The 21,003-nt window shown below is 36.8% G+C and overlaps 2 protein-coding genes across 11 annotated transcripts in view; one reads left to right on the top strand and one right to left on the bottom strand.

Annotated features, from left to right (window-relative positions):
• Nucleotides 1–5,499, top strand: part of PACRGL (parkin coregulated like) — a 60,015-nt gene extending 54,516 nt beyond the window's left edge. For both annotated transcript variants that reach the window (XR_013533162.1, XR_001910816.4), the window contains one exon: nt 5,244–5,499. The gene's annotated coding sequence lies outside the window, so the exon portion shown is untranslated. The remainder of the gene's footprint in view (nt 1–5,243) is intronic.
• KCNIP4 (potassium voltage-gated channel interacting protein 4) overlaps nt 1–21,003 on the bottom strand; it is a 1,202,281-nt gene that overhangs the window by 35,797 nt on the left and 1,145,481 nt on the right. The gene's annotated exons all lie outside the window — the stretch shown is intronic.

The following is a 21,003-nucleotide window of genomic DNA, read 5'->3' as shown; positions in this document are numbered from 1 at the left end:
AATCCTTCAGGAGGGGAGAAAGACTGGCCTGCTATTAGGTGTTATCTAATCTCCATATGGCTATGTTTTTCCTGAAACTGAGGCAGTCTAACGCTTATTCCTCTCTGTTTACCTGTTTTAATATACTGCTTATTTATCTATTTAATATGTACAAATTTTGTCTTCTGATAAAGGTCCAGAATCTCCAGGCTTAGAAAAGAGCCTCAAATCCCAATTATTGTACCACATTCACTTTTCATTTCCATCTGCACAGTTTTCATGTTTAGAGCTCATGGGTAGTCTAGACATTTATTTGCAAATATGATGAAGGTATTATTTCAATCAGCAAGAGATTCTCTTCAAAACTTATATGAGTTTATGATAAGAATTCTTATTCTCTCTAGTGAGGCATAAAGCTAAAAGTTTTGTGTTTTTTGCCACATAATGAAGGAAAAACAATGCATGCTCTTTTCCTAGCATCTCACACATATTTTCATTTTCTGGTTTACCAGTTGTTAACCTTAATGCATTCCAGAAGGAGAGTAGTATTTGGATTTAAATCATGGGAGCTTCACTTTTCGTTTCTTTTTATCTTTGCCGGGAGATGAGAAGTGTGGGGTGGTTTATTCCCTGCATGACCTCTCAAAACTGTTCTATCATCCAATACACTGAGCAAGATAGGGAGCGATTCCTTCAGCAGTTACAATGCTCGTATGAAAATAGACCCTTTTCTAAAAGAATTAGAATGATGTAATTTATTGTTTCTAGTTATACTTTAATTCCAACAATCTCCTTCCCATTTCCTTAACTCTACCTTTAGGAAAATACTTGTTTAATTCTACCATAAATATGTTTTATGTTTTTCATTTTATGCCACTGGGCCAGGCACTGTCCATTTTAAGACATATTTGTGTCAGCTAAACAAATCCAGTTCATCATTTCCGAATCAACAATGAACCAAATATTATTGTAGATTATATGTTAATACATAAGAGTACAGTTATTACACACATAACTATTTCTCCATTTTGGTGACCATTAGAAGGCAATTATAAATGAATGAAGGCACGATTACTTTAGATCAAAACATTGGGAAAAAAATGGATCTTCTTTAGGGAAATGTTTTATACTATACACTGAAAGTGTGTGTGGCCTTCAAATTCATATATTGAAATCTCATCTCCATTATGATCGTGTTGGGAGGTGGGGTCTTTGGGAGGTGTATTAGTCGGTTCTCAGGCCATTATAAAGAACAGTCCAAAATAAAAAAGGTTTAGTTGACTCACAGTTCCACAGGGCTATAGAGGCCTCAGGAAACTTATAATCATGGCAGAAGAGGATGAAAACATCCCCCTTATAAAACCATCATCCTGTGAGAACTCACTCACCATCATGAGAATAGCATGAGGGCAACAGGCCCATGATTCAATTACTTCCCACTGGGTTCTTCCCACAACACGTAGGGATGGGAACTACAATTCAAGATGAGATTTGAGTGGGGACACAAAGTGTAACAGGAGGTGAGTAGGTCATAAGAATGAACTTTCTAATTAATGGGATTAATGTCCTTATAAAAGAGGCCCGAAAGAGCTGCTGTGCCTCCTCTACCATGCCCTAGTGACATAATGAAAATATGGCCCTCCATGAACCAGGAAGAGGGGCTTCACCAGTCACCAAATCTGTTGGCACCTGGATCCTGGACCTCCCAGTTCCAGAAATGTAAAAAACTTCTGTTGTCTCTAAGCCACCCAGTTTATGAAAGTTTCTACGAGTGGAGGTTGTAGATTACAGAAAAAAGGTACCCAGATGGATTCATGCAGCTTATGACACCATGAAGTTTGACGTTCCTGAGGGATATCCCAGAGAAGATGGAAAACCCGTAATTAGAAAACGTCTGGAACTCAGGTCAGAGGTCTAAGCTTACAGCTATTGGTTTGTTCTCCTTTAGCACATAGGTGTAGAGATCTCCCAAGTAAAATACCTAGTGAAAAAACCAGGGAGCTGAATGCACAGCCTTGAGGGAGAGCAACATTGAAAAAAACAAGAATGGGAAAAGAAGTCCCTGAGGAAGACCAGGAAAAAGGAGTAGAGAGGTACAAGGAGAAGTGGCAGATTATATCAAAGGAACTAAGGAAGAAGAGACATTCAAGTAACTCATGGCCTCCACTCCCAAACTCAGCAGAGACTTCAGTCAGGTTCAGAGAAGTCACAAGGAGAAAGTGTTAGTAGCATAGACTGTGAATCAAGCTGTGTGGGCTTGCATCGTCTCCACTGTTCACACTAGCTGTGCATCTTAACTTCCCCGTGCCTCACTTGCCTCATCTGACCACCTCATGGAATAATAGTGTGCTTACCCGATAGAGTTAATATAACCATAACATTGATCAATATTTGTAGAACGTTAAATTTTTAACTTATAGTAAGAATGAAATATATTTATTGAATTTAAATCAAGCCATTCATAGATGTTAAGACTGGAAACTATGCAGTGGATTTGCAAATGAATGGTAGTTTTGACACACACATCGGTACAAGGAAAACGGAAAATCTGAGTAAGATCGGTGATTACATCAATGTGAGTAACCTGACTGTGATATTGTGCTATGGCTTTCCAAGATGATGCTAGTGGGGGAAAGAGTACCTGGTGATCTCTTTGCACTATTTCTTACAACTGCGTGACAATCTATTGTTAGCTCAAAATAACAAGTTTAACTAAAAAATATTGGCAACCATGGAAAATAAGGTGGTTTTGACCTAAGAAAGAATGATTTAAATGACACAGTAGAGGCACAAGCCAAGAGTTAAGGAATAAATGCAGATGAGGGGTTATATAGACTGAATTTAGACCACACTTTCAGGAATTTTATATAAGAGTATAAGAATGAGATCTGCCAATAGTTAGAGCTGTGTGTGCATGTAAAAGTTGCTGTTATTGGTGGTGTTATGAGTATGTCTTCTTATGCATTTTTTAAAGGGTGAATGAGACTTGACTAGCATTACAAGATGTAAGTAGACAGCCAGGAAGAAGGAAGAGACAGGGAGGAGAAGAAAGGGAGGGAGGCATAAAAATTATAGATATAAAGGGGAATCAAGATATCATAGGAAGTGGGATTAAAATTCCTGGAGAAATGGGACATTCTTTTCTTTTACTGAAATAAGCCAGTAAATAAATACCAATCAAGTGCCTACTATGCACTGGACTTCACTCTAGGAGTTAAGCCTGTGGTTTTGTTTGAACAAGACAGATAAAATTCCTCTCTCCTGTGATAAAATGAGATAGTTCTGTAGATACATTTACTGCTGGAACCAGAAGAGCTGTAAAGATGTATAGGAATATTACTATAAATAGATGAGGAGATATTTGATCACGAAAAAGTGACAAGATTATCAAGCTGAGTATAAAAATTGCTAATTAGTAGTGACTCTCATATCTGGATTTTTGTTTGTTTTCAGCAAATAGTAGACAAGTAGGAGACAAATCATCGACTGATCCTCGAGTTTGGTGACCCCAGAGCCACATAGGTATTGTGACAGGCTGGAAACTGGCTTCCCAAAATATACTGAGACCCTAATCTCTTGAACCTACCTCACATGCCCCCTTCCCACCCTCCAAAAAACAAACAAAAATATTGCAGGTATAATTTGTTTAAGGATCTTTACAAGGAGAAATTATCCTGTATTATCCAAGTGGGCCCTTCAGGCCACCCCAGTTGTCCTTACAGGAGAGAGGCAGAGAGATGGGACACACATACAAAGGAGGAAGTGATATAATGATGGAGCAGAGAGACATTTGAAGATATTGACCTTGAAAATTATAGTGGTGCAGCCACAAGCCAAGGAATGGTGACAGCTGCTGGAAGCTGGAAGAGGCAGGAAAAGATTTTCTCCTAGAATCTCTCAAGGGAGCAAGGCCCTGCTAATACCTTGCTTTTGGCTCAGTTATTTATTTATTTATTTTTTGAGATGGAGTTTCGCTTTTGTTACCCAGGCTGGAGTGCAATGGCGTGATCTCGGTTCACTGCAACCTCCGCCTCCTGGGTTCAGGCAATTCTCCTGCCTCAGCCTCCTGAGTAGCTGGGATTACAGCACATGCCATCATGCCCAGCTAATTTTTTGTATTTTTAGTAGAGATGGGGTTTCACCATGTTGACCAGGATGGTCTTGATCTCTTGACCTCATGATCCACCTGCCTCGGCCTCCCGAAGTGCTGGGATTACAGGCTTGAGCCACTGCACCCGGCCTGGCTCAGTGATATTAATTTCAGACTTCTGACTTCCAGACTGTGAAAAAGTAAATGTTTGTTGTTTTAAGTCTTCCAGTTTGTGGTATGTTGTTACAATTGCATCAGGAAACTAATACAGGCATGATGGTAGGACACGGATAAGAAAGAAGGGAGGTTCAAGGAAGTATTTCAGGAGCTCAACCATATAGTGCAGATTAGTGTGGAACTTGTGACACTAAGAAAGGTAGTGATCCCAGAGGTCTTGCTTGCAGAGTCAGTGAACAGAATGTAGTGAGATTGAGGGCTTAAGACAGTTGAATGGATAAAAAGTCGTGGTCAAGAGGGTGAGACCATAACTTAGGATATCAGGAATTAAGTCATTTCAGGTAATAAAGTCCAAGTGATATACATCAGAGTGAAAAGTGGAATGGAAAAGAATGGCATTCAAAGAGTCAAACAACACTGAAGCTCAGGTGAGTGGCTGGTAGGAGGGTCAGCTGAATGCATATCACTATCAAGCCAATGAAAAAGATTTTCAAGTCAGCGATCAATGTCTGTAATGAGTATGAGACAGAAACTCTGCAGGTAATGACATGAGATGCCCTGATTCTGGTTCTCTGTGGCTCAGCTCTGATAGACAATTTTCTTGCTTTAGGAAGTGCTGATCCCCACTTCACATGATACTGGTGGGGCTCTCAATTCCACTTATGATCACTTTCCCTGGTCACAGGACTAGGTCAAATGATGCAGGCTTGTCCAGAAACAATTCTCCATTCACTGGGCCAAAATGATTGGTTCAGTGTCACGTGACTAAAGCTAGATCCTACCTTGCTAGAGTTATTAGTGCTGAGAAAAAGAGAGTAAAAGAGAGACCATCCTGATCCACTGTTGGAGCCTTAATCCAGCCATGCCTGATTCTGTAAGGTATGAGAGTCAATAAATCTTTAATCTAAGATACTTTGAATGGGTTTTGTTATATTTACTCAAAAATATCCTAATTTATACAGAATGGTATTATTTTCTTGTTTTTTGTTCTTTACAGGGTGGCTACAAAGAAATCAATGCAGTCTTGCAGTTTCTCTGGATGATATTTCAGTGCTTTGGAAGATAACCACCAGATAAGTGGAGAATTTCTATTTTTCTTAGTTATTGTTTTACTGTCTAACCCCAACCACAAGAAAGAACATATTGGTTTATTTTAAAAACTTTATCTTCACAATGGGAAGGACATGAGCTATAGAGCATTATTTTAAAGACTAGTAGAAAGATGAAATGGTGCAAAAAAAAAAAAAACAAATGTGCAAAACATTAGAATTTTCAAGAAAATTAAACTTCACAGTTATTTTTACCCATTTGAAGCAAATCTATTCACCATATCTCTATTAAATCCCTATGTAAGCCAGGTACAAATAAATGAGATGAAAAATTTGAACTGACTTCCAGTTGCAAAGTAACAATTATATTATATGATGAATTTCTTTCAGAGTCAAATGTTGGTATATTAGTCCATTTTCCCACTGCTGATAAAGACATACCCAAGACTGGGAAGAAAAAGAGGTTTAATTGGACTTGCAGTTCCACATGGCTGGGGAAGACTTAGAAACGTGACAGGAGGCAAAAGGCACTTTTTACATAGTGGCAGCGAGAGAAAATGAAGAGGATGCAAGAGTGGAAACCTCTGATAAAACCATCAGATCTCATGAGACTTATTCACTACCACAAGAACAGTGTGGGGAAAACTGCCCCATGATTCAAACTATCTCCCATTGGGTTCCTTCTACAATGTGGGAATTATGGGAGTATAATTTAAGATGGGATTTTTGTGGGGACAAAGAGCCAACCCATATCATTACATCCCTGGCCCCTCCAAATCTCATGTCCTCACAGTTCAAAGCCAATCATGCCTTCCCAACAGTCCCCCAAAGTCTAAATTCATTTCAGCATTAATCTAAAAGTCCACAGTCCAAAGTCTCATCTGAGGAAAGGCAAGTCCGTTCTGCCTATGAGTCTGTAAAATCCAAAGCAAGCTAGTTACTTCCTAGATACAATGGGGATACAGGTACTGGGTAAATACAGCCATTCCAAATGGGAGAAATTGGCCAAAACAAAGGAGTCACAGGGCCCATGCAAGTCCAAAATCCAGCAGGGCAGTCAAAATGTAAAGCTCTAAAATGATGTTATTTTATTCCGGGTGTCATATCCAGGTCATGCTTGTGTAAGATGTGGGTTTCCATGGTCTTGGGCAGCTCTGCCCCTGTGGTTTTGCAGGATACAGCCTCCCAGCTGCTTTCACAGGCTGGCATTGAGCATCTGCAGCTTTTCCAGGCACACGGTGCAAGCTGTATGTAGATCTACCATTCTGGGGTCTGGAGGATGGTGGCCCACTTCTCACAGCTCCACTAGGTGGTGCCCTAGTAGGGACCCTGTGTGTGGGCTCCAACCCCACATTTGCCTTCTGCACTGCCCTAGTAGAGGTTCTCCATGAGAGCCCTGCCCCTGCAGCAAACTTCTGCCTAGGCATCCAGGCATTTCCATACATCTCCTGAAATCTAGGCAGAGGTTCCCAAACCACAATTCGTGACCTCTGCAGGCTCAACACCACATGGAAGCTGCCAGGGTGTGGGGCTTGCACACTCTGAAGCTGTAGCCCAAGCTCTACATTGGCCCATTTCAATCACAGCTGGAGTGGCTGGGACGCAGGGCACCAAGTCCCTAGACGGCACACAGCATGGGGACCCTACATCCTGCCCATGAAACCATTTTTTCTCCTAGACCTCTGAGTCTGTGATGGGAAAGGCTGCTGCATGCCCTGGAGACATTTTCCCCACTGTCTTGGGGATTAACATTCAGCTCCTCATTACTTATGTAAATTTCTGCAGCCAACTTAAATTTCTCCTCAGAAAATGAGATTTTCTTTTCTGTGGCATTGTCAGGCTGCAAATTTTCCAAATATACTCTGCTTCCCTTTTAAAATGGAATGCTTTTAACAGTACCAAAGTCACTTCTTGAATGCTTTGCTTCTTAAAAATTTCTTTTGCCAGATACCCCAATTATCTCTCTCAAATTCAAAATTCCACAAATCTCTAGGGCAGGGGAAAAATGCCACCAGTCTCTTTTTTAAAACCTAACAAGAGTTACCATTTCTCCATTTCCCAACGATTTTCTCATCTCTGTCTGTGACCACCTCAGACTGGACCTATTGTCCATATCGCTATCAGGGCAAAGCCATTCAACAAGTGTCTAGGGAGCTCTAAACTTTCCCACATTTTCCTGAAATCTAGACAGAGGTTCCCAAACCACAATTCTTGACTTCTGTGCAGGCTCAACACCACATGGAAGCTGTCAGAGGGCTTGCACCCTCTGAAGCCATAGCTTTGAACTGTTCCAACTTCTGCCTGTTACCCAGTTCCAAAGTCACTTCCACATTTTTGGGTATCTTTTTAGCAACACCCCACTTCTGGTGCCAATTTACTGTATTAATTTTCACACTACTGATAAAAAACATACCCAAGACTGGAAAGAAAAAGAAGTTTAATTGGACTTACAGTTCCACATGGCTGGGGAGGCCTCAGAATCTTGGCAGGAGGTGAAAGGCACTTCTTACATGGCAGCGACAAGAGGAAATGAGGAAGATGCAAAAGCAGAAACCCCTGATAAAACCGTCAGATATTGAGAGACCTATTCACTGCCATGAGAACAATATGGGAGGAACCACCCCATGATTTAAATCATCCCCCATGGGTCTCTCCTATAACATGTCAGAATTCTGGGAGTATAATTCAAGATTAGATTTGGGTGGGGACACAGAGCCAAACCATATCGGTTGGCAACACACTGAACTAGGGCTCTACCATTAATTAAGTATACAGAAATACAAAGTTTGAATAAGGATAAACATAAGGAATAACATAAAAATGATTCTGCTTAATAGAAATTCAGATACTTCTTAATTTTTTACATCGTCTGCTAATTAAGAGGGAGTGTTAAATTGGGAAACCACAAAGGTTCCACTTCATCAGCACTGTTTTTTGGTTTGGTTGGTTGTTTCAAGCCCTTTCATATGTCTGGCACTGGGCTAGGCTCTGAGGATACGATGGAAAAACAGAAGGCCTAACCCTTTGATGCCTGTCAGGGGATTCTCTGGGACATTACAGGGTTTATCCGGTCCACTCTTGACGTTTATTAGGTGATACAATTCACACTCAAACACAAGTGTCCTAAAACAATATAAATCTGCCTCTCCTAAATGAGCTCATTATTTTTGTTTTAGCCGCACCAAAATAGAGTTCCTAATTCCTATCCAGCTTGCATCAGTTTTACTTGTTAATTAATCCCAGAACATCAGTTTACTTGAATTGAAAAGGCTCATCACATTCAAGTGCCTCATTTTTTAATATAAGGCAAACTGAGGCAAAGGATGTTAAACGATCTTCACAGAGCAAGAGAGGCCACTTTTCACCCTCAGCCCAGTGTTTGACTAAACCACACTGCGAAAGATAACAATCAATGAGGAAAAAAATTAGAGGGTTTAAAATCCTCTTTCCTTCTTCCTCAGACAACTGAGAAATAATATTCTTTATGGTTGTGGTTACTGGACTATGAGAGTAGCCAAATTCAATATGTCTTATTTATTCTTAAAGATTGGGACTCTCATTCTGGAAGTACTTTTAACTATTAAAGAAAGATTCCTCTTTCCCTTTCCTTCTTCCTTCCTTGTCTTCCTCATTTTTTCTACACTATCTCCTCTTTTCTTGTAATATTTGATCATTTATTCCACACAAAGTTATGGAATGTATAGAGTGGGTAAGTTGGATGCAAGCAATATAAAAATCTGCACAGCACCTTTCTTGCTCTCAGTTGTCTCACAATTGAATGGAAAGCAAGATGCATTTAGTGAATCATTACAAAACATTGTGATGCATGTATTATGGTTTATCACAGAAGAAATTTTGGACCCTTTTGGAAAGAGGAGAATTAAGAGCTGGGTGATGAGGGAAGAATTGTAGGGAAGAAAATGGTGGAAGAGATTTTGAAATAAGGGAAGGGCATTCCAGCATGAACAACTACCACTTGCAAAGGCAAATATGATTCTCTGCAGGTCCTCCAAAGAAGCATGCATGCAGTAGCAAAAAAAAAAAAAAAAAAAAAAAAAAAAAAAAAAAAAAATCTCAGAATCTGGGGATACATATCATTGGGAAGAGATACTGTTTAGTAGAGCAGAAACACTGTTGGACTGTTCTCCCATCATCTGTTTCTCAAATGTGAGGCAGGGCTAGCAAAGCATCCCACATCAAGAGAGAATTAGGATGGGGGAAGAGGTAGAAGTAAGGCAGGAAGAAGGTGAAAGGCAAGAACCAGTCCGTGAGGTTGGACTAGTAGGTAGGACCAATTCTTTCTTTTCTAAATGCATGCCGCTTTCTCTACAGATCAGTGACTTCTAGTACTTCCCTACTTGCTTTTCTTTGACATTTTTTTCTTTTTTTGCTACTGAATGTTTCTTTGATTATTGCTGCCAACCTTGGGAATGGATTAATGACACGCTTGCTTCTTAAACAGCTCTACAGATACCACTTAGGAAGCTGATGTTCATGTTCTCAGACTGAGGAGGAGCAGTGTCCAAAATCAACTACCTGGGATGGTGTGTGCCAATCCTCCTAGCAACAAACTCAGATCTTTGGAGCTTGATTGATAACATGTACATTGCTCAAGATACCCTGAGTTCTAAGTTCAGTGACACTGTTTCAGAGGACAATGGGGTCATATATTTTACATTTATTTAATGTGAATTTTGGAAGAATTTGATCAAAATGCCAACTTTGGCTTTTTGAAAAAAAATCACAATAAAAGATAAACAGTAATTAATGATTTTTAAAACTGGTTAACCGTTTGCAGGAGAATAAAACTGGACCCTACCTTTCACCATATACAAAAATCAATTCAAGATGTATTAAAGATCGACATGTAAGTCCCCAGGCTATAAAATCCTAAGACCTTAATGGTACAGTCTCCATTTCTTGGTGGGAATGTAACTTGGTGCAATCACTGTAGAAAGCAACTTGGAGATTTCTCAAAGGATGAAAAATACAATTACAATTTGACCCACGAATATAATTACTGAGAATATACACAGAGGAAAATAAATTGTTCTACTAAAAAGACACATGCACTCATATGTTTATCACAGCACTACTCACAATAACGAAGACATGGAATCAACCTAAGTACCCATCAATGCTAAACTGGGTAAAGGAAATGTACATATACAGCATGCAATACTGCACAGTCATAAAAAGAAATGGAATCATGTCCTTTGCACAACATGGATGCAGCTGAAGGACATTATCCTAAGTAAATTGGCATAGGAACAGAAAACCAAATATTGCATATACTCGCTTATTCATGGGAGAGAAGCCTTGGGACATAAAGATGAGAATAATAGACACAAGAAACTCCAGAGAAGGAGAGAGAGAAGGGGGCAAGGGCTGAAAAACTTTCTATTGGGTACTACGCTCACTATCTAGGCGTTGGGGTCAATAGAGGCCTAAACCCCAGCAACTCACAATTATACTCTTGCAACAAACCTGCACATGCACTCCCTGAAATCTAAAATAAAAATAACAGCCAAAAATGAAGGTAATTAGTGATTTTAAATTTTATTATAATCTTCTGTATTTTTCTATATTTCTATAAGGAGCATAAATTAGTTTTGTAGTTAGTGATGGAAACATTATTATAAAAGGGAGATAATCATCACAGCCATCAACAAACTTACCTGGGTAAATTTCTATCCTCTTCCCTTATGAAAGTTGCAAAAATAAAAAAGACCATTTCTTGCTCATCTAGAATGTACACCATTCTTTATAAAATGCCTGGTCATTACCAATTTCTTGCAAGTGTGTTTTTCACACTCTGGGAATATAGTGGATGGGTTGAGAAAAAGGTACCATTTGTTGGAGAGAAAGCAGTATTAGACTAGAAATCGGGGTAGGTTATACTTTTACTGATGATATGGCCATGGACAACTCCCTTACCATCATAGCATCTGTTTGTCAACAGAAGATGGGTCCAATAAAATATCCCCCATCTGCCAGACAGGATGACTGAAAAGAAGTATAAATATTTCCTAAGCTGCAAGGTGCTTTATCATTGTAAGCTGTTTTTCAGATGATTATTCTTAGTCATAAATACTGCTTAGAAACTCAGTGTGGGCAGTCTTCGTCTAGAGACCTACTTATTGTGCAACTGGCAAAGAGGCCCTTCTGAGATGATGCATATGCAGACAGTTTAGATACACATAACTAGAAATGGTCAAACTGTAAAATCTACCCTTTCCCACATTGTACATCTCAAAAGCAGTTTTCATGTTTCATAATAATAAGGACACTCACATCTATAAATTCCCTTTTCAAATGCCTACATCTTTCAACCAATTTGCTGCCATCACAATTTATTTTTTAGCTGGTTTTATTCAGATGAAAATAGTTTATTTGAGCACTTTGGAGTTGGTGTTTGAGAATGCTATATGAGTATTAAGTACTGTATTATAGTTCTGATGCTCTTTAAAGATTTTCTTTTCTGCCTGCAATTTGTTTTTAGAGGCTTTTTCTCTTGCTCTCTTTATATTGATTTTATATTTGGCACTATTAAAAAGTGCTCAATAAACAACCTTTTTGGAATGAATCTAAATAACTATGTATCTCTATGTATATGCATTTTTAAGTGCATTATCTTTTAGTATCAGACTTATGTAATGATTAATTTGCTACTCAAATTCTAATTCTTATTCAATCAATAACCATTGCTCACAATTTTAAACACGTTTTATTGATTTTTGAACATTTAGGTCATTAGTAGTTAGATCAATGTTAGCCATAATTCACCTTTAAATTTACAATGTTCAGATTATTAAAAATCATTTGCTTTTATTTCCAGCATAATTTATTTTTAATGGAAATTCTTGGGGTTATTTTTCTTTTTAAAGCAACTATGTCTTTTTATAATTGTCTGAGTGTCCAATTGCATTTTCTTACTTACTAAGGTTTTTACTAGCTAATCAGTGGCCTTTCTGTAAAGTGATAGTTCTCTTTCTCCCCTATTTATAGAGATTTTACTACACACTTCCTTCCGCCCTATTTTGTTCTTTTTTTAAACACGTTTCGCCTAGTATTGAGAGAGTTCATTTACTTGTGTGTATTGCTCAGTACATGGTAAATTCTGTGGGGAAAGGATTTCTTTTGCACATCATGTTCACTACATTATCCCTGTATTTAGCATAGTTCCTAACAAGTGGTAGTCTAGCAGGTATTTTAAATGAATTAATTAAGGAACCTAAGGAACCATAAACTACAAGAGACCAAAGAACAGATGTACATATAAATACATAAAGATATAATCTACATGACAATGAAAAGGTTATGTTAGAAGTAAAACCCTGAAATGCATTAGAATAAATATTTTATAACACTATCCAGGACACCTAACAATTGCTATTTTCTATTGAATAAGGGACATTTTGGAGTCCAGTCAGCAAACAACTCTCTCTACCAAATGAAGCTGACTGTAGGTCAGCCTATCTTTGCAGTGCCTGGTAGAAGATAAGCAGAGAACACACAGGGCTCAGGTCCTCTGAGGAAGAGTCAGCTCAGAGAAAATAGAAAATTCAATCTTAGCATAGTAAACATGTAAGAATTCAGCATCTCATAGAAAGAAGATACTGAAGGGAAGCAAAGAATCAAAAACAATATAAATAAATAAATCATCCATGCTCTCAGAGAACTTTTGAGTGCATAAACAAAAAACTATAAATCTTACGCAAATAATAATAAGGCTCTGGTTAAAACAAAACAAAATGAAACAGAAATAGCATAGTGTAATTAAGAAGAGCAGGAAAAACATATCCCCAAAGAATTCAGCGTGTGGTTGGTGAATTCAGAGCAAACAAACATAGAAAAATACACCTTCTCAGCCACACAAAAGAAAAGGCCTCCAAGGATTCAAATTAAGGGTACCACAGTGAGGAGAAAGGAGGAGTTGATTATTGCGCAAAATATTTTGTCTCTGTCAAGGCTTCAGTTCATGAATAAAAGGTGTGCAAGGCCTCCTTCCATAGTGTGCATTCAGTCCTTCTCAATGCATTCCATAGAATGCATTCATTTTCACATTAAGTTCTCAAGAAATCAATCAACTAAAAACCTCCCACATGTGTTATTATAGTTTCTACCAGGACTAGGTGGACAGGTCCCCTCTGTCTGTAGCAGTTGCAAAGCTATTGCCCAGAGTGGAAAAAAAAGGAAAAGGAAAGGAGCTTTCCACAAGGTTTATTTCTTCATGTTAAAAACTCTTGCTAAAACGCTACCACACTAGCTTAAGGATCACATTTTCAGTAAATAGGACCAACATTTTAAAAGTTTTGTGCCATTTTTATCCTGTAAGAACTCTCAAAGAGATCCAGAATTCATGTATTTAAAATTTGTCTCAAGTAACAAATAAAAGAAAAAGAAAATGAACACCTTCACAGACAAAAAAGAAACATACTCCAGGTAAAGCCAAAACAATAGCATTTTCTATAAATAATGTAGGAAAACAGCTTTATGACTTGAAAATAACACAAGCCATTAGTTATTAGTATTAGATTGCCAAAATAGTCACAAATGTCTCTGCTTCCTGAATCTATGCCCTTAGGCAGCCCACTTCCATATCTGTGCTGGGCTTGGCCATGTGCTCGTCTTTGACAATCAAAAAATTGCTTCAATGAAAGGCCTAAAAAGCACTAGTGCACTGAGGCTTGCCCTTTTTTGCGGCTCTCAGGACATGATCTTACCACTGCCATATGAAAAAGCACAGGTTAGTTTTCCTGGCTGCCAACCTGCCAACTATGAGATATTTATGAAACATCATCCTAGATCATCCAGGTCCAGCTGATGTAGTTCAGATATTAGCTAAACCATCAGAAGCAGATCTGTAAATCATGACCTAAATAAATGTTTGTTGTATTTAGTTCCTATATATGGAAGGGTTTGTTACACAGCAAAAGCTAACTTTGTAGTAATTGGTACCTAGAAACAAGGTGCTGTGGTAACAAAACTTAAAATACAGTTATGTGTCACTTAATCATGGGGATACTTTCTGAGAAATAGGTCATTAGGTGACTTCTATGTTGTGCAAATGTCAGAAAGTATACTTACACAAACCTAGATAGTACAACCTGCTACACACCTAGGCTATATGGTATAGCCCATTACTCCTAGCCTACAAACTTACATAGCATGTGACTATAACTGAATGCTGTAGGTAGTCGTCACACAATGTTAAGACACAATTTGTGTATTCATACATATCTAAACACAGGAAAAGTACAATAAAAACGTGATACAAAGGATAAAAAGTGGTACCTTTGCACTTACCATGAATAGGAATTGCTCTAGGTGAATCAATGAATGAATGGTGAGTGAATGTGAAGGCCTAGGACATTGCTGTACATCACTGTAGACTTTATACGTAAGCTACCCTAAATTTGTTTAATATATATATCTGAATAATTAATTTTAGCTAACTATAACTTTTCAAACTTTACAAACATTTTAATTTCTAAAAGCATTTATACTGTCTTATAATAACACAGCTTAAAACACATTGTACAGTTACACAAAAATAGTTTATATCCTCATTTTATAAGCTTTTTCAATTTTTTCTTTTTTTTTTTTTTTTACTTTTTAAACTTCTTTGTTAAAAACTATAACATAAAGGCACTCATTGGCTAGGCCTACACAGAATCAGGATCACCATTATCACTCGCTTCCATTTTGACATCTTGTCCCACTGAAAGGCCTTTAGGGGCAATAGCTTAAACAGAAGGTGACAAAGGCGTAAGAAAGCAGCTTTAGCTGACTAGAAAGGGAAAAGTGGTCACCTCCTGCAGTAACTTGGAGAATAGACACATGTCAAATGAAGCTATGGATCTTGACAAGTTGGTTTTGTAGGCAGAATTTTGCAAGTACCATTTGGATTATTTTAGTTGCCTAAAATAAAGGAAGAAAAGAGAGAGTTTAGCCAAAGAAAGATGGTTTATTTTACAAGTGGACTTCAAAGAGAATAAGGAGGGACTGGAACTTGCTAGGTTGGATTGCTCATCCTCAATCTGATTCTAAAATATTTTGAAAGAAAGGAAGTTCTGAGGCTAGATGCAAAGACATGTTATATACACAGGGCCAACTATAAAGATGACAGCAGATTTTTTTCATCATAAATAATGCAAGTTGGATGACAATAGAACAAAATCTTTCAAAATACTGAAAGAATAAAAATGTTAAAGAATTCCTTATCCAGTAAAAATAGATTTAAAAAACAAAGAAAAAATAAAGACATTTTCAGATGTCAACAGCTGAAAGACATGACTTACTACAAGAAATGTTGAAAAAAATCATTCAGGCAGCGGAAAACTGATGTCAGTAGAAGCCTAGTTCTACACAAAAAATGAAGAGCAATGAAAGTAATAATTTCATGAGTAAATAAAATATTTGTCCTTATTATTGAAATCTCCTTAAAAGAAAACCAATTATTTAAAGCAAAAATAATGATGATTTGAGTTTCTGTCATATGTAAAGATAAAATGTATAAAATCAATAGCACAGACACCAGGAACAAAAAAATAGAAGTATACTGCTGTAAGATCTTTTTATTGCACATGAAGAAATAGGATATCATTTAATGACAGACTGAAAAGTTAAAGATGTTTGCTATAAACCCTTAAAAAAACCACTAAAATGTCATAATCAAAATTTATAATTAAAGTGATGTTTAAGTTTATATCTCAACTTGGCTAGAACACAATACCCAGGTATTTGGTCATACTCTATTCTAGATGTTCCCTGAAGGTATTCTTGAATAGGATTAACACCTAAATCTTTGAGTAAAGTAGATTGCCTTCCATGATATGAAAGAGTTCATTCAATGAATTGAAAGCCTTAAGAAATAGATTGACCTCTCCTGAGAGACAGGAAATTCTGCCACAAACTGTCTTTGGCTGTGAACTGCAACTAGTGCCTGGATCTTCACCCACCAGCCTACCCTGCCCATACTGGACCTCCTCACCTCCACAGTCATGTAAATCAGTTCCTTAAAATAAATTTCTATGTATACATCTATACAAATGTTAGCAATTGTTTCTCTGGAGAAGGCTGATTAATATAACTAAAAAAATATCAAGAGAATTTGAGAAAAAAAATTACTAAATTAATACAAAAGAATCAGGAAAAGAAAAATAAGAGCAGGTTGTAGAGAAACAAACAAACAAATAGCAACACAATACATGTAAACCCAACCATATCAATAATCATCTCATATGCCAATGTTATAAATGCTGCACATAAAAAGCAATGATTGTTAGATTGATAAAAAAGACCTAATTGCTACCAACCTACTTTAAACAGACAGATAAAAATATATTAAATGGATGAAAACGTTAAACCACTCCACAGTAGTCAAAAGTAAGTTAAAATGGCTAATATAAGACAAAATAGATTTCAAAGCAAAAACATTGTCCATAATGAAGAAATATCTTTTTTAGTAAATTCACCAAGAGTACAGAACAATCTTAAATATTTGTAGATCTAATAATATAGCTTCAAAATATATGAAGCAAAGTATTACCATATTATAAAGAGAAATAGATGTAGCTAAATAGAGTCAGAAATTTCAACTTCCTTATCACAATGTTAGATAGAAATTTATAAATAAATTCAGTGGGCTATAGGACACTTTGAGCAGTACTATCCACCAACTTGAATGAAAAAACTCAAATGTTGGTGAGGATGTAAATAAACTAAAACCTTCATGCACTTCTAATGGAAATAAAAGCTAGTAGAAGTACTTCACCAAATAGTTTGTTGATACCTTAAAAAGTTAAAAAATATACCAACTCTGTGATCTAGATATTGAAAATATATACATTTACCCAAGGGAAAAGATAACATGTATTCATACAAAAACCTGTACATGAAAGTTAACAGCAGCATTATTTGTAATATCTTTAAACTAGAATCATCCTAAATGTCCATTCAAATTGTGGTATATGTTATAACAGAATAGTACTCAGCAACATAAAGAAATAAACAACAATGATACATGAAACAACATGAATGAATCTCAAAGGATTAAGACTAAGTGAAACATGCAAATTTTTTAAAATAAAATTTTAGAAGCTTCAAGTTAGTAATGCTGAGAGAATGTAGATCAATGGTTGTCTGGGAATAGGACAGGCAAAGAGGGGAAATAGGGAAAGATTAGAAACACAAGGGAATTTTTAAGAGTGATGGATATTTTATTATTTTGATTGTATTGATTATTTTATGAATGGTTGTAGTCATATGTCAAAACTTTCAAAGTGTACACTTTAAAGATGTGTGGTTTACTGCAGCAGTCCCCCATCTTTGTGGCACCAGAGACTGGTTTTGTGGAAGATAACTTTTCCATGAATGGGGTGGGAATGCTTTTGGGATGATTCAACTGCATTACATTTATTGTGTACTTGATTTCTCTTATTATTACATTGTAATATATAATTAAATAATTATACAACTCACCATAATGTAGAATCAGTGGAAGTCCTGAGCTTGTTTTCCTACAAATATATGATCCTATCTGAGGGTCATGGGAGATAGTGACAGATCATAAGGCATTAGATTCTCATAAGGAGCACACAACCTAGATCCCTCAAGATAAGATTTGGCTGTGTCCCCACCAAAATCTCATCTTGAATTGTAATTCCCACAATTCCCACGTCATGGGAGGAACCCAGTAGGAGGTAATTGAATCTTGGGGGTGAATCTTTCTGATGTTCTCACAATAGTGAATAAGTCTCATGAGATCTGATGGTTTTTAAAAAGTAGAGTTCTCCTGCACAAACTCTCTCCCTTTGCCTATTGCCATCCATGTAAAATGTGACTTGCTCCTCCTTGCCTTCTGCCATGATCATGAAGCCTCCCCAGCCATGTGGATCTGTGAGCCCATTAAACCTCTTTTTCTTCCCAGTCTTTAGTATGTCTTTATCAGCTATGTGAAAATGGACTGATACACCTCACATGAACAGTTCACAATAGGCTTCATAGCTCCTATGAGAATCTAATGCTGCTGCTGATTTGATAGGAGTCAGAGCTCAGGCAGTAATGTGAGCAATTGGGAGTGGCTATAAACACAGCTGAAGCTTTGCTCACTTGCTGGCCACTCGATTCCTGCTGGGTAGCCTGGTTCCTAACAGGCATAGACCAGTATCAGTCAGTGTTAGCCCAGGAGTTGGGGATCCCTGGCTTACTGTATGTCAATAAACTTAATAAAATTACATACTCTATAATTCCATTTATATAAAAATAAGCACAGGCAATAGTAAACTGTATTGTTTATGGATGTACACTTCAGGTATTGAACTGCAAATCAAAGCAAAGTAGGGACCACCTTGAAAGGATACTGAATAACTCTAAGATGGATGGAAAGATTTATCATTAAGAATAATATCCGGATTCTAGTGAAGTTCTATTTCTTGATCTCTGTGTGGGTTATATGATATTTGCCTAATAAAAATTGTTTAAGTTGCACCTGTATTTATGTTGCATAGGTGTATAAGGTGGAAACGTGTGGCTTAGGACATTCAGAGCAGTCTTTACATGATCTAACAACACAACACTGATCTATACATTCTTTAAGTGGGACATCTGAGTTTCATTCTTTGAAATGTTCTTTAAAATTTTTGAGCAAAAGGTGTTAAAGATTCTGTCACAAAGATTAAGACTGGGTTTGGTTAATCCTCAGGAAAGCAGAAACTTGTTTGTAACTGCTTGAAAATCCTTCTCTGGCATTTGAGGTTTATAAAAGGGACTTTTTGCAGTAATTTACAGTTTGATTTCAATCAGGTTGCACTTTAATTTAACCAGTTGATTGTGATAAGTTATGATAAACAACATGAACAAAAACCACATTTTCCCCATAACTGATAATATACACATGCAGAGGAGAAAGTGGGACTCTGAATTCTTTTGGTGATCAGCCATTAAATCATCAAGAAGAGGCATCTTGTTTATGGGAAGATAGAATAGAAGCAAGATCTTATTAGGTGTGTGATCCTAGGCAGATGACTTTATAGTACTTTTGTGAAACTGTGCATCAGCAACTACTCATACTGTGGCTGTGAAAACCAAGTGGCTACAAGTGTATTAAAATATATCTGAAGCCTGTAACATTAAATAATGTAGCAACTCTCAAGTTGCGTTTATTAATATCAGTTACTATGTCCTAGTTTTCATTCTAACTTGTTTACTGATTTCTTATCATCATTCTCAGTGAGGTAGTCTTTCTCTGAATCATAGCTTTAGTATTCTTGACCCAGTGAATCAAGCCAGCATGTCTAATTTCTTAAATCTGAATTGTCTGCAAGATTTCATCGTGATTTTATCTTTTGGGTTCCTCTCAACCCATTGCGCCAATTTCACAGTATCTGCTAATTGGTAGATTGTTGCCTACCATCATTAAAATGCCTGCTCTATAACTCTAGTTTTGTGGGGTTTTTTAATCAAAATAATACCATTATTATAAAAGTTAATGGCATAGCATTAACAAATCAATTGTCAGTGCTTATCCACTGCAAGTATCCAATATATCTTACTAACTTTTCATAGTTCATTATTTCCACTGTTGAAGTTCTTTTTATTTTTCACAAGATGATTCACAATGGACACAGGGCTCAACATTACTGAAGAAATTGTATCAGTCTTTAACTAACATCTTATCTATAATAATATTGTAAGTATACACACACATCAATTATAATTGATATACCCTCATACACAGGCATTACTAAAATCTACAATATTGATGTAATAATGTTACCTATATCATTGAGTTCTGAGAGTTAAATGAGTGTATACATGCAAAAAGTTTACAACAAAGACTAGAAAAATGTATCAGATGTTTTCTTCTTTGACCTTAATGATAGAGATAAAATTTACCAGCCTACTGTTAAGAACGTATTTTCTTAGTTGAAATCTAACACTTAGTATATATTTGTTAAGTTAATATTTACTCTGAGTCTTAAACATTCTGAATTGTAGGGGCCAATCACTTGTCAAATGCCACCCAGTTGGAAGGAGTCAGAACTGTTGTTTGCTTGGTTTTGGAGACAGGGTCTCACACAGTTGCCTGGGCTGGAGGGCAGTGGTGCAATCACAGAACTGGTTTTTAAACACGTTTTGGGTAATAGTACTTCACAAGAATGCTAGATGATTAAATGAAGCAGTGTGTGTCATGTGTTGGCTTGGTGGGCAGAACACTGAGTGCTCAGGGACCACATAGGAGGCTGACTCTGCCTAACTCTTCACCTTATCTAATAACACTCTGGAAAGCTCATTTATCTATACTTACCTTTAAAAGCAGACAAAGCATTTTTTATTGCTTTCTTTTACCACTTCCATGGACTAAAATCACTTCTGTGTTGAAAACTTTCATTTGCAGAGTAAACAAGAAAGATAGAAATAGCTAAGAAATAAAACTTCCAAAAGCTTAGGACCCCAAATAAAACTCATTTGAAATGCACATAAAATGCATAAAATAGATACAGTGAATAGCAATAGATGGAAATAATACAGATTCCATCATTGGTTTTTTACCTGAATACTACACTTTTTAAATAATTAGCTATTATAATAATATCTGTGTTCAAAAAACATAGCACTCAGCACAGATCAAAATTCTAAAATAAACAACAGTTCTTCATTTACAGTTTTCTCTTGAGTAAGTCATGAGATAACCTCTATTGC

The sequence above is a fragment of the Callithrix jacchus genome, chromosome 3 (genome assembly GCF_049354715.1).
Source record: "Callithrix jacchus isolate 240 chromosome 3, calJac240_pri, whole genome shotgun sequence".
Lineage (NCBI taxonomy): Eukaryota > Metazoa > Chordata > Mammalia > Primates > Cebidae > Callithrix > Callithrix jacchus.
The sequence above is the reverse complement of the archived record's forward strand: the minus strand, read 5'-3'. Positions and strand labels throughout refer to the sequence as shown.